This window comes from Nestor notabilis, unplaced genomic scaffold, assembly GCF_000696875.1.
Source record: "Nestor notabilis isolate BGI_N333 unplaced genomic scaffold, ASM69687v1 scaffold1364, whole genome shotgun sequence".
Lineage (NCBI taxonomy): Eukaryota > Metazoa > Chordata > Aves > Psittaciformes > Psittacidae > Nestor > Nestor notabilis.
Genome location: NW_009926120.1, coordinates 274257 through 285870, shown reverse-complemented (window position 1 = coordinate 285870; position 11614 = coordinate 274257). Strand labels below are relative to the sequence as shown.

Here is an 11614-nt window from a genome sequence, read left to right as displayed (position 1 = left end):
TATTTGGACCTTGTTCAGCAGCGTATGATTGGTTGTCTGGAAGGGGTCAAAACGTTCTTCAAGTCAGGCATGTTCCTTCACACTTGGGTGGATCCGAGATTGTAGCTTTTGGTTTAATGTGGTTTCTGGGCAGCCTCTGGCACTATTTGTAGTGATATGAGTAGCATGCTGCCTTCGTGTGACATTTCTCCAGTGCTGTAAAGTAGGGAGTGAAGACATCCTGCTTTCATCTGGGGCATTGTGTTCTTCCCTTTCTCTCCCTTCCACCATGCTGCACAGAGAATGTATCTGGTTCCTGGAGGGTGGCCAGGCAAGATATCTTCATCTGCACTCAAGACATCTCTGATATTCTTTTACTGTTCGACTTGTGTAAGCCAGGAGCTCTGGTTTATGGTGCCACGTGCTTGGCTGTGCCTCACATGGCAAACTGTCCTGTAAGGTAGTGTGGAGTTAAAGCACTGAGTTTCAGACTGCAGTTCAGAAGTCAAATGAAGCTGATGTTTCTAACCCAGGTCACCCATAGTGATTTCAAATTGCAGCATGGAACGGTTCCTGCCAGGTATGTCTGTCCTGACCAGGAATTGTCATCTTTGGCTCTTCACTGGCGGTGAGGATGGGGCCTCTGCCCATTCCGTGCATGCACGTGGCTTAACTTGCCTCACAGATGCCACAGTCACATTTTCAACCATAAAATAAGCTTGAAACTTCTCTTCAAACATCCCTGTTTGTGTTCTAAATGGCATATTTCCATAATAATGGAGGAATGAAAAGAATTCTACACCCCTTCTTTTATCATCTTCTGTTCAGCAGTGGCATTTTGCTCTTCAGACAGCAGCAGTTTTATTTTTGCCTTTCTTTTGAAGACAAATTAAAGGGACACTTAGGGTCAACATACACAATCAGGGAGCTCAGCCATCAAGCCCATGAAATACATGCTTTGCAACAGCATATCTTGTCTTTGGGCTGTGCAGTCTGTAGAGATTATAGACGTACGTATAGATTATTGCCTGAAATCTCACACCTCCTCAACTCTGCTCTGCCCCTGTGCGTGCTCAGCGAGGGGATATAGAGGGTGAATGGTGCATTTCAGTTCCTCTGGAGTCCTTCTGGGTTGGCATTCTTCACTGCTTGGGGGTGTTCTGCACCATGAAGCTGCTTTCTACTTCAGTCCTCTAAATTTCATCTGGAAAGTGAACTTCCTTCCACCACAGGTTTCAGAGCTCTGGGGCTCTCTTTCTCATTTTAGAGATCCTTTTATGCATCTTAGGAAACACACTGCTCTTGTAGTGCCCAAGGATGTCTTTGCTAGTCCAGACTTACAAGTGGTGTGTTCTCCAAGCAGACACCCAAGTTTGCAGTGAGTTTTGTTTCTTCTGTGCTGGCCAGTTCCATTCAACATGAGTGAAATGACCTTCCATGTTCTTTGTGTGCTTCATCATGAGTGTTGCAACAGCCTCACTACTGTGATGAAGTTGGTCCAGTTGCCAGCTTAGGGTCATAAACACCAGAAGGAACATCAACTACCAGTCATCCGTTCTTCAGACTTTGTTCTTACGTCTATTTGACATATCCAGGAGAACAGGCAAAAACATAAAGGATTTTAGGATGTGAATTCTATATTATCAGCTACTGAACACTTCAGATTGTCTTCTGTGATGATTGTAGCATTGATTTGGCTATAAATAATATGGCTGGTGTCAACTTTATTAGTGTTTATGTTCTATTAATGTGTGTTTGTTTATTAGCCTTTGAGTTTTTGGCAACTCCAGTTACTTGAGGCATGGTTTTAGTATAATCACATTTTGTCACAGACTGCTATAATTAGGTTAATTAGTCATGGCTTCTACACAGCTTATTAGCAGGCTAAAATCCCCTTTTCTTTCATCGGGAAGACTAAGTCCTATAACAAATTGTTTCTTCAATAAAGCTTGAGCAAAATACATTTCAGATTCATAGTTCAAATTCGAAGTGGAATTTAGCATTCTCCTTAATTTTTCAAAGAAACATGGAAAATGCTTCTCCATAAAGTGCTCCCCTTGCCAGGGCTTTCAGGCCAAGATAGTGGTGCCAAAAGAAATCAATATTGATATTTGTGGCCCATTCTGTGCCTCCCATTTTGGGCACATTAACTTCAAAGGAAAACTCATTAAATGTTGAGGTCTCTGGGCATGCAAAGAGCCTTGTGTGACTTGGCTTATTATTTACTGTTGTTTGATTAATAATACATAAAGGCTAATAGTCCTCTGCGGTTGTTCAGCTCATGATGTGGGATCTGTCTGTGGGACACACGTGTATGATTTAGGCTTCCAGTTTCTTTTAAGTTCAGTCAGAAGTTTTACAGAGCTTTTCACTGTAACGTGTGTGCCAAGGAGGCTCATTATTTACCACTGAATGAAGAAACCCATGTACCTGCCCAGAAGGGCACAGTTTGTAGGGATCTGCTGATAGACTTGGGAAAAATAGGTAAAGTTTCGGGCTTATTAGTGCTTCTCTAAGGCTGAAATAGGAATTGAATTCAATCTAAGTACAGGTCAAGGAAAACTGCTCTGAGCTTAACTTGATTCTGTTCAGCAGACAGCATATATGGGGGAAAATAGTAGTACCTGCAGAGGCTCTGGAGCAAGGGGAGATGTGAGCAAAGATCACAGACGTTTGCCTCAGTGCAAATACAGCCTCTGGGTCATTGAAGGGTTAGTTATGAGCAGGAAGGGAAGAAAATAGTTTCATTTAATGAAATCTGTGCCTTTGCTGAGTCCCTGCCTTTGGTGTTCAATAGAGTTGGTCATTTCAGTTCTAAGGCCTGTCTTTTGCAGGTACTTAATAGTGACCTTTTGAGAAGTCAGACCCCTTAATGAGGTTTTCTGTCTTTTTTCTATTTCCTTTAGTACAGTCTGTTGTACTTTCCTTACCCTCTGTGTTCCCTGTACTTAGCTTGAAAGATTTCTTTTCTCTTGGTACTTCTGAAAAAGGTTCTTGTGTACATGCAAGGTTGTCCATTTGTCCTGGCTTGACTACTGGTTACCTTACCAATAAATGTGTGCACACACCTTAGATCCCAAATGTACAATGATGCTACTGCTTAAACTGCACAGGACATCAGGACAATGACCATTTGATATTCTTGTTACATGATAGAACTTAACATAGAATCAGTGTGGAGATTGTCCTCTGTAGGGTTCCCCCCCACACACACACTTTCTGCTTCTTTCCTTCACTAGGTCTCCAGTGTCATGAGATGAGGGTGTTGATACCTGTATTCAGTATTCTCTGAATTGATGCACTGTGGTCCCTTCAACCATGTGTGAAACCCATTCTGCTTGTTGAGCTCGTCTTCAGTTATCCACAGGGCTAGGATAGACAGCTCACATCATGGTTCTGCTCTGATCGTGGATATAGAAATGACATCACTGGGTTTTCTGTGGTTGTTGGGTCTTGCAGACTGTGTTTAGACTAACAAGCCTCACACAAGGCGTAGTTACACATCTTCTGTTCAGTGCCAGTGCTCCTTAAGTTTTTTTGTTTGTATTTGCCTAGGAAAGTTCATATGGACGTATCCAGAGTGAAGCTGGGCTTTTCTTGAACTTCACCACTGCTGATAAAGCGGGTGGTCATGTCCTTCTCGCCTTCATTTTCAAGGTTGACTTGACTAAAACCATCCCTTTTTAGAAGATGAGGCTCATTCTCAGGCCACTGAGAGGCTGGGTGAATGAATTTCCCTGTGACCCCAGTGGTCTGTGCTGTAAAATTCTCCCATGTTCCAGCTTCTTCCATGCCCTTCCTGGGGATCTGTGCCCAAGTTGCCTTCTGGCCTTGTGCCTCCTGCAGAACTGGGGTCCCTGGTTAACTCTGTGTGCATCTGGCTCTCCGCAGCAGTGTGTTCCTGTGGGCTGGATGCAGGCAGCTCTGGATCTCCTTTGCACAGATACTCATTTCCGAAGTCTGATTTTCTTTGTGATATTTTCTGCAGTGCCTCTTCTTTGCTGAATGCAGATGTGTCCCGTAGGATAAGTGAAGCTAGTTAATATACAGCCAGAATACACCTGGCCAACTTGGATTACTTCTTCATCCCAATCATTTCCCTCAGCTTTTTCTGAAGAGGAAGGATTTTCATTATGTAGATATGAAAACGCTGCTGAAAAGGCATTGTTTAATAAATGTGATGTTGAATAATGAGCTCTAAATACTGAATTCAGCTTTCGAGGAGGAGAACAGCACTAGACAAAGTAGTATATTAACTCCATATTTATAATTCTGCAGAATGCAGATGATCAGATTGCGTGTGTGGCTCAGGAGACAAAATACCGAATCACAGTTTGCATTTCAGAGAACTGGGGCTTTTTGTGACAAAAGAGCAGTAATCGCTCCCCCAACTTTCACTTTTTGTACTTCCTAGACACTGAGTTTTTTCATTCTTGTCAAAGATTCATTGTGACACAATCTGCTGCACTCTTTGTGCCTAAGCAAAGTGCTTTGATCGGGCAGTCAGATAGGAAGGCCTTGCACAGCTTCCTCTGCACATTCAGAATTATTATTATGCCACAAAGTCATAGTCTTAATTTCTATTAGTCTCTTTTCCACTCACTCAGTTCTTCAGATGTTCAGCCATTCAGTGCATCTTTGGTAGAAAACATTGATAATGACCCTTCGATGTGCATTTATCTGCTTTCATCTAGAAGTTTCCTAAGGTCATTTATCTGCCTTCACTAGCACTCAAATCTTGGAGAAATATTCCCAATGTCTTACAGAATTGCTACTTGAGAATGTTTTACATTTTTTGTTTCCTTTCCCTTTATAGCCTGCTGGCCACCTGTCTGATGCTTATCTGAAATACAGCAGAGATTTTGATCACATAAAAGATTGAAAGGCATATTTTGTTGGTTTGATTACAGAGTGGAAACTGAGTTTTTCTAGATGCCTCTACAGGAGTGTTGTCCTTCGCTCTTAAATCCACCCATGACACAAAGCCTGCTGTCAGCTGGTTGTTTTGAATGTTAAAGTTCTTTCACCCTCTAAATGGAAGGAAAGGGAAGTAACTGCTTCATCAGAGATATTTTTTAGACATCAAACGTTTCTTTTTTGGACATTGTATAGCTTTTGAAGTCCTATTGCTTTGCTTAAAAAGTAGAAAGAATACCAATTGCAGTGCACTCCTGAAAAGATGCCAGTGGACTGTGGAGCCAGGAGGGACAACACAGAGTTCTGATGGCCAAGCTCTGCTAACAACTAAGGGCATGCAAGCAGTCATCCTGGTTTGGACATGGTATACCGTGCCTAGATGTATAAGATGCTTTTGGGAAGGCAATGAATGGAAATGGCTCCTCTTTATTAGTTCTTCCTTTTGAGCCAAGATCTGCCATAAGGGATCTGTTGGAGCTCCTTATTTCTGTAATGTGGCAGAGCTCATGAATGTTTCCTTTGCGTGATAGTGCTGGTTCACATGAACAGCTCTGAAGACTGCAGATTAAGTGCTCAGCTATATTTTGACTGGGACCAGTCTCTGGAACCCTGATGGTGACACCAAGGCTTTACCTGTGTTGAAGCACATGAGATGGCCTTTTTGTGGAGGGGTTCCTAGTCTCTGTATCATTCCCACATCACAGTGCATCAGTGGACCACAGTATCACCAGTATCTGAATAGGAGCATCCGTGTGCAGTGAATATAGTCTGACAGAGCATGGGGATGTGCTTTTCACTTCACTCGGAGTTGGCCACAGCTCTGCTGGAGTCTGATTTGATCTTTGAGTATTGCATTTTAAAGAAGGTCCAGACCTTCTGAAGACAGGATAGAGGAGAGCAGCAAGAAGTGAAGCTGAGCTCTTCCTCTCCATGAGACATATTTTCTCTCTAAGTTTTGCTGTGCGTTGGCCCATGGTAATGGCCCATCTATGATTTATAACAGCCAAATCCAGGGGACTTCTTGGAAACACACAAGTACCACCCTTCAGCTGCCATCAGGGACCCACGGCCAGCTGCTGGTCCTCTCTGCATCCCTGATTTGGTGGAAAGCATCAAAGAGTGAAAAGGAAAGAGAGTGAGGCTTGGCAGAACAGCCTGACTTCCCAAGGCCCATTCTCAAAACCCTTCTAACAACCTTTGCAGAAAATGCAGAAAAAATGTCAATATGACCCCAGCTGTGAAACTGCTCAAGCAGAATTTGATGGGTGGTTATAAACAACTACAATACAATGAGCATGGCTAAATCTCATTTCCTATCTAGGGGTCCTGTATGTAAGAACGTACTAGTAGGAAGGAGTTGAGTGCTGAGGCCATTGCTTTCTGATTTATGATACAGGTTTCACTAGGAATTTTCCAAAGAGAGGTAGCAAGATCCAATCCATCACTCCTCAGACCACTTCTGCCATCCAAGCACAAGGTGTCTGCATTTTCTGATGCTGTAGGAAGGATGCTACAGATAAACAGAAGGATGTTTTTGTATAGTGACATGTCATGGCACTACATACTTTTTAACCCCAGTATAATTTAGACATGGAGGAAAAAGCAAGGATGAGTTTGAAAGAAGACAGGGGCACACAGTGCAGTGAGCTTGTCAGTCAGCTTCTATGAAAGAAATAAGGAGGATTAAAATAACCTTTTTTGTGTTGAGGGGTGATTGAAATTTGGCAAAACCATCATATCTTTATTTCTACCTTCAGTGGAGATTTTTCATATGAGTTGGATAATTCAGGTAGTGCAGCTAAACAGAAAACACCACCTTCAGTGAATGAATAATGCAACCCAAAACCTAGTATAGGAAAAATGGCAAATAATCCATCATTTTCTACATTAATCCTTCTAATTAACAGCAGTATTCAAATGGAGTAATTCATCTGCCTATACATCTCCTTCCTGAATGATCCAATCTATTAATTCAAGGCAGATGCAAGTCTGACTTTACCATTCTTCCAGGAGCTGTTTTCCTCTTACTGTGGGGGTGCTGGTTTTCCTAACAATATTTGGGCCACCTGCAGAAAATGAAGGAAAGAAATAATGAATATTTGCAGAAGCCTATCTGAGCAGAACTCACAGTGCACATGGACCAATATAAGACCTTCAGAAGGTGCTTTGAGAACAAATGAGGTTGTTCCCAAGCATCAGGCATTCATCCAGCTGCTCTGCTCCAACCCAGTTGCAAAAGTTCCCATAGGAACTGCTTCAAACTCTACAAGCCCATGTACAGACAGCTGGGAAACCAAATTGTGGTGGGACTTTCCCAAACCTCCCTGAGAACCTGTGTCCCTCAGGTGTGCATCACCTTGACGGGAGAAGACAGCCTCGGGGTCACTTGCAGAACTGCTGAGCACTGTGAGCTGCTTCTTTGTGGAGCCTGCTCTGCTTAGAAAGCATGTAACATCATTCAGAAAACCCCATCTCCCTAATTTTGCAAATGGAATTGTTACTAATCATTAGGATTTAATAATCTTTCAGATGATTACAACTGTGAGAATATGAACTATAATTTCTTTCCAGTGTTGTCGAGTTGTGGTTTTTATAGAGAGACATTTGATGTTCAGGGTGTTCTTTATAGACCTCATTTTTATAAGCAGAGCATTTGGGTTTTTTTAGCAAAAAGACAGATACATAAGGAACTAAACCTGAAAGCAGGAACTGGGAATAGCCTGAGGAGTCAGAGAGCAACGACAGCTTGAAAAGAAAATATCGCGTTTCTTTTATCCTGAGTTCATGGTGTCTGTTTAAGAACCAGTCTCTTGGCTGCTGGGGAACTGGGTGTTAGAAGCTCACTCTGGCAGCACTGGTTTGACTTGCCCTGTATTATTTTCAACACTAGGTATGTCAGTGCAGAGCATGGTAATGAGGTGCTGGTTTGACTTCCCTTGCCCCAGAGCTATTTTTGAGTCAGAAGGCTCTGGGGGAGGGTATTTTAAATTATGGAAATAGCTGAAAATACAAAATAATACTTTACTTCAAAGAATATTTTCCTTTAGAGCCAAGGGCAAGAAAACATAGAGAGAATATATTGTATTTTTCTTCAGATTTTATGAAGCAATGCCTAAACTTCAGGCCAGTTTTGACCGGATGGTGTCCTTAGAATAACTGCCTTTAGTGATAAGAGCAAGTGTTTTCTCTAATATATTCACAAAAGCTTGTTGTAGTGTATCTGGCCCTAGGAGATAAACTGCATGAAGCAGCAATGATACCAGACCAAAGTTGTTCTTTTCACTAAAGTCTCAGCCCATCCTCTGGAGGCAGCAATCAGTGAGGGGAATGGAGTGTGGCACCTCCTCATGGTGTCCATCTGCCTGGGAGCTCTCCCAGGACACTGCAAAGATCCCCTCTCCCTTCATTGGCTCTGAAGGGCCGTGTGTCAAGGACTCCCTGTGAGCACACCAGCAGATTCTTTCTCAAAGCCAATGGCTGATGCATGTTGTGTTTCCTACAGCTGTGGGGGAAAAAGAGAACGCATTTGAATGTGTGAAATTCACAGATCTGCTGACATACCAGCTACAGTTTAAAGCTGGTTCTGACATAGATGAGAAACTGCCAAAGAAAACCAAAGTGCTAAAGCAATTTGTCTGTGATTCAGTGAATGAAAAACCATTTTATTTGAGAAAACAATGATCCTTGCCTTGACATGGTTTGAAGAGACATGGTTTGAAGAGACCTGTTTTGCTGGCGAAGTCTCATTCTGACATAGAAACTCAAGACTCCAATGTTTCCAACAATCAGAGCTGATTAGAACGTGGGTTGCAAAGACAGGAACTGGAGTCCTCCAGCCCTTTTGATCATGTTTTATTTTGATCAATGTTTTTTGTCTTTCTCAATTCCCATGACAACTCTAATTGTTGCATTCTTCACTGTGGTGGCAAAAATAGCCACACAGCACAGGTTGATGTGTTGTACCCATCTGCTGAGGCAATGTACCATACCTGCTTTTCCTCCTGCTGCTTGGAAACGGTGACACATATTGTTGGTCTAAGTTTCTTGGAAGAATTCACAGCAGAGGTATTGAAAAGCAATTAATATTCACAGGAAGATTACTGATTGAGATAGCTTTCACTGCACTGGCTTTTAAATAGCAGCATCTCTTATTAATACCATCACTCCTAATACATGCAATTAAAATTGTTGACTAATGAAAATTTTCATGTTAATTTATATAATACAGACTTTATCCTTGCAATTAGAGCTTGCTTGATGCTGCAACATGTTGTTCAGGGGGAGGGAGCCTATCATCTCTGATTACGTCTATCATTTAGGAAGAAGAAAGCAATTATTCACAGTCTCTCTTGTTAACATCAACCAAGAGAATTCTCGAAGCAACAGCAGCCAAAGTTCTGAAGTGGTATTTTAAGGAAGTCACTTCCAAAGCTGACAGTGTTTAAGATGTTCTATATAAGCACTTGCACTGACAAATCCACTGAATTCAACATTTGCCAGTGTATTGTGTTCAGCAATGAGGGATGCGTCAAATATATTTGCTGCTGCAAGGACAAGGTTTTGGCAGATCAGGATCCATGGCTTTGTTCCTGTGAATTTCAGTTCCTCAAGTTCCGTGCTCTGGTTTCTGGTTTCCCACAGAAAGCAGGTTATGGCACTGAATTTGGAGCAGGTTCTTCTGTCACTGACATTTCTGCATGTTAGTGCTAATCCATACATAGAAACAGCATCTGTTGAATTCCTGCTTTGCTCACACTCTCCTTCATGGAATTCTCAGGACCCCTGAGAGTTTGGCATGGAGATGGTCAGCACCACATTGAGTTAGTCCATGCTATAGCTCTCAAGGGGCATTGCAAGCACTCTGCTCTTATCTCTGCCTTCTGTGGAGCTGTCGATGGAATTACGACTTTGGGTAAGGCTTGATTTGGCACACAAGCTTTATAGTAGTATCTTCAAGTACTTTTCTCCCAATAGCTCTATTTCTGGTCCTAGAGCACATGACCTGTGGAAAGGTGAAGGGATTTCTCCAGCTATGAGGTGCCAGAGCTAAACTCTCCATATTACTGGCAGTGAATGTTATAAGGATCAACTGTGACAAATTGAAGGTAGGGAGGTTCAGCATGTACAAATATATACAAAACCCTAAAATCTTCTTTACCAGAGGGATAGTGCAGCTCTACAACAGGGCACCCAGAGAGGCTTAGAATGAAGTTCATTTCAGCATTTCAGTAGGCAAAGCCATGGCCAACCTGCTTCAGTGCTGGCTGTAGTCCTAGCCTGAGCAAGAGGTTGGACTGGACACCTCCAGAGGTTTCTTCCAAGCATTGCTTCTGTGATGCTGTGAGTGTATATTTAACAAATGTCCTGGGTCAATGGCACTCGTTAGGAACAGCTTGACAAACTCTTTCTCTCTGACAATCTACAGGCATTCCCACTGCTAAAAGCATGAACTCATTTGTTCTAAGAAGCCCCTTTTTCTAACACCTTCTTTCCCTTTGTTCATTCTCTGTGTTGAAGTACAGCTTCTAAGCTTAGTCCATCAGAAAGAGCAAAGTTTTACACTGCTCTCGTGTTCTCACTGGGAAGACTTTCCAGAGGAAAAGCATGGCCCTCCTGCAGTTTTTAGAGCAGGGTGGCCTTCAGTGTCTTCCACAACAACACCATATCCAAGGCAATCCCTCAGCACTCCCGTCAGGGCTCTTGTATGACTCTCAGAGCCCAATGGCAAGTGTCTATTTTCCAGTTGATCTGACCAAGATGTCACACCAGCATTTTTCAAGGTTCTTCCTTAGTTGCTTTCCACAGTGAAGCTGTACGGGATGTGAGCTGGAGCATCAATGCTGCAGAACACCTCTGCTAATCAAGAAGCTTCTGCTTCACTCTGAGTGTGCCCTTCTCTTTCTATAGAAAACAGCTCATTCCCTCTCTTTTATACTTCACTTGTCTTTTCCACTTCATGTTCAACTGCTGACAGCTTCAGATTATGCAAAACGCTCTGAAGATGTTGGTTTCAGTGAGAATTTTGCTCGACATCCAGAAGAACCTTACAAGCTGTGCCATACGCTTTGCACTGCTTCTAAGAGAGATAATTTGGATTCTTTACTTCTCTGCATAGTGTTTATATAGTTGCCACATTCTAGCTACAAATGTAGCTGCATTTTCTTTGTCATTGTAGTTTACTTACTGCCTTGCTCACCTGTTATTTGGGGCATTCTTCAGATACCTGTTTCTGCCACAGACTTGGGGCACTGAGACATTGATCTTCACGTGCACTTAGCAAGGATATATCTGATTTGATTTTGGCAGTGGCACAGTGTGGTATTCATGCTTGTACAAAGAAAGATCCCACCCATTTACAGTTTATACTGTGTTTATGGAGATTTGTGGCTCCATGGTCACCACGACTGCATGGTGAAGGCTCAGCACCGTGGTTTCACAACGTGTACACGAGGCTACGCAGGTAGAGAGGAATATACACAGGGGAACAGGGAGAGAAAAATCACTGCATGTGCCTAAAGATGGAGATAATTAATATTCCAACCATGAAATATCCCTTAAAAAACCATTTTTGGTGAGCATGTGTTGTGGTTTAGCTTTGGAGACTGAGCACCCTGGATACAAAAGCACGTTTTTCCACCAGTTGTTGTGATTTCTGCTGCACAGTTCTCTTTGTGTCTGTTGAAGCAGTACAGAGACTGTTTGCAGACTTGCAGCTCAC

At 42.5% G+C, this 11614-nt stretch overlaps 1 protein-coding gene across 1 annotated transcript in view; it reads left to right on the top strand.

Moving 5' to 3' along the window:
* DNAH9 (dynein, axonemal, heavy chain 9) overlaps positions 1-11614 on the top strand; it is a 172874-nt gene that overhangs the window by 123632 nt on the left and 37628 nt on the right. The gene's annotated exons all lie outside the window — the stretch shown is intronic.